The sequence below is a fragment of the Coregonus lavaretus genome, assembly GCF_964263955.1.
Source record: "Coregonus lavaretus genome assembly, contig: HAP1_SCAFFOLD_929, whole genome shotgun sequence".
Lineage (NCBI taxonomy): Eukaryota > Metazoa > Chordata > Actinopteri > Salmoniformes > Salmonidae > Coregonus > Coregonus lavaretus.
Window position 1 is genome coordinate 2304 of NW_028164834.1, and position 2303 is coordinate 4606.

Here is a 2303-nt window from a genome sequence, read left to right on the forward strand (position 1 = left end):
GAGAGAGAGAGCCTATGTGTGTGTGAGAGAGAGAGCCTATGTGTGTGTGTGAGAGAGAGAAGCCTATGTGTGTGTGTGTGAGAGAGAGAGCCTGTGTGTGTGAGAGAGAGAGAGTCTATGTGTGTGTGAGAGAGAGAGCCTATTTGTGTGTGAGAGAGAGAGAGCCTATGTGTGTGTGTGTGAGAGAGAGAGAGTCTGTGTGTGTGTGAGAGAGAGAGCCTATGTGTGTGTGAGAGAGAGAGCCTATGTGTGTGTGTGAGAGAGAGAGCCTGTGTGTGTGTGTGAGAGAGAGAGCCTATGTGTGTGTGTGAGAGAGAGAGCCTGTGTGTGTGAGAGAGAGAGAGTCTATGTGTGTGTGAGAGAGAGAGCCTGTGTGTGTGAGAGAGAGAGCCAGATGTATGTGTGTGTGGAGAGAGAGTGCCTATGTGTGAGAGAGAGAGAGTCTATGTGTGTGTGTGTGAGAGAGAGAGCCTGTGTGTGTGAGAGAGAGAGAGAGCCTATGTGTGTGTGAGAGAGAGAGCCTATGTGTGTGAGAGAGAGAGAGCCTATGTGTGTGTGAGAGAGAGAGAGCCTATGTGTGTGTGAGAGAGAGAGAGTCTATGTGTGTGTGTGTGAGAGAGAGAGCCTGGTGTGTGTGAGAGAGAGAGCCTATTGTGTGTGAGAGAGAGAGAGCCTATGTGTGTGTGTGTGAGAGAGAGAGCCTGTGTGTGTGAGAGAGAGAGAGTCTATGTGTGTGAGAGAGAGAGAGCCTATGTGTGTGTAGAGAGAGAGAGCCTATGTGTGTGTGAGAGAAAGAGCCTATGTGTGTGTGTGAGAGAGAGAGCCTATGTGTGTGTGTGAGAGAGAGAGAGAGCCTATGTGTGTGTGAGAGAGAGAGAGCCTATGTGTGTGTGTGAGAGAGAGCCTATGTGTGTGTGTGTGAGAGAGAGAGCCTATGTGTGTGTGTGAGAGAGAGAGAGAGCCTGTGTGGTGTGTGGAGAGTGTGTGAGAGAGAGAGAGAGCCTATGTGTGTGTGTGAGAGAGAGAGAGAGAGCCTATGTGTGTGTGAGAGAGAGAGAGTCTATGTGTGTGTGTGAGAGAGAGAGCCTGTGTGTGTGAGAGAGAGAGAGAGAGTATATGTGTGTGTGTGAGAGAGAGAGAGAGCCTATGTGTGTGTGAGAGAGAGAGAGCCTATGTGTGTGTGTGAGAGAGAGCCTATGTGTGTGTGTGAGAGAGAGAGAGCCTATGTGTGTGTGTGAGAGAGAGAGAGAGCCTATGTGAATGTGAGAGAGAGAGAGTCTATGTGTGTGTGTGAGAGAGAGAGCCTATGTGTGTGTGTGAGAGAGAGAGCCTATGTGTGTGTGTGTGTGAGAGAGAGAGCCTATGTGTGTGTGAGAGAGAGAGAGCCTATGTGTGTGTGAGAGAGAGAGAGCCTATGTGTGTGTGAGAGAGAGAGAGAGCCTATGTGTGTGTGTGAGAGAGAGAGCCTTGTGTGTGTGAGAGAGAGAGCCTGTGTGTGTGAGAGAGAGAGCCTGTGTGTGTGAGAGAGAGAGAGCCTATGTGTGTGTGAGAGAGAGAGCCTGTGTGTGTGAGAGAGAGAGAGAGCCTATGTGTGTGTGAGAGAGAGAGAGCCTGTGTGTGTGTGTGAGAGAGAGAGCCTGTGTGTGTGGAGAGAGAGAGCCTGTGTGTGTGAGAGAGAGAGCCTATGTGTGTGTGTGTGAGAGAGAGAGCCTATGTGTGTGTGAGAGAGAGAGAGCCTGTGTGTGAGAGAGAGAGAGCCTATGTGTGTGTGAGAGAGAGAGCCTATGTGTGTGTGTGAGAGAGAGAGAGCCTATGTGTGTGTGTGAGAGAGAGAGCCTGTGTGTGTGAGAGAGAGAGAGAGAGTATATGTGTGTGAGAGAGAGAGAGAGAGAGTATATGTGTGTGTGAGAGAGAGAGCCTATGTGTGTGTGAGAGAGAGAGCCTGTGTGTGAGAGAGAGAGAGCCTATGTGTGTGTGAGAGAGAGAGCCTATGTGTGTGTGTGAGAGAGAGAGAGCCTATGTGTGTGTGTGAGAGAGAGAGCCTGTGTGTGTGAGAGAGAGAGAGAGAGTATATGTGTGTGAGAGAGAGAGAGAGAGCCTATGTGTGTGTGTGAGAGAGAGAGAGCCTATGTGTGTGAGAGAGAGAGCCTGTGTGTGTGAGAGAGAGAGCCTATGTGTGTGAGAGAGAGAGCCTGTGTGTGTGTGTGTGTGAGAGAGAGAGCCTGTGTGTGTGAGAGAGAGAGAGTCTGTGTGTGTGTGAGAGAGAGAGCCTATGTGTGTGTGAGAGAGAGAGCCTATGTGTG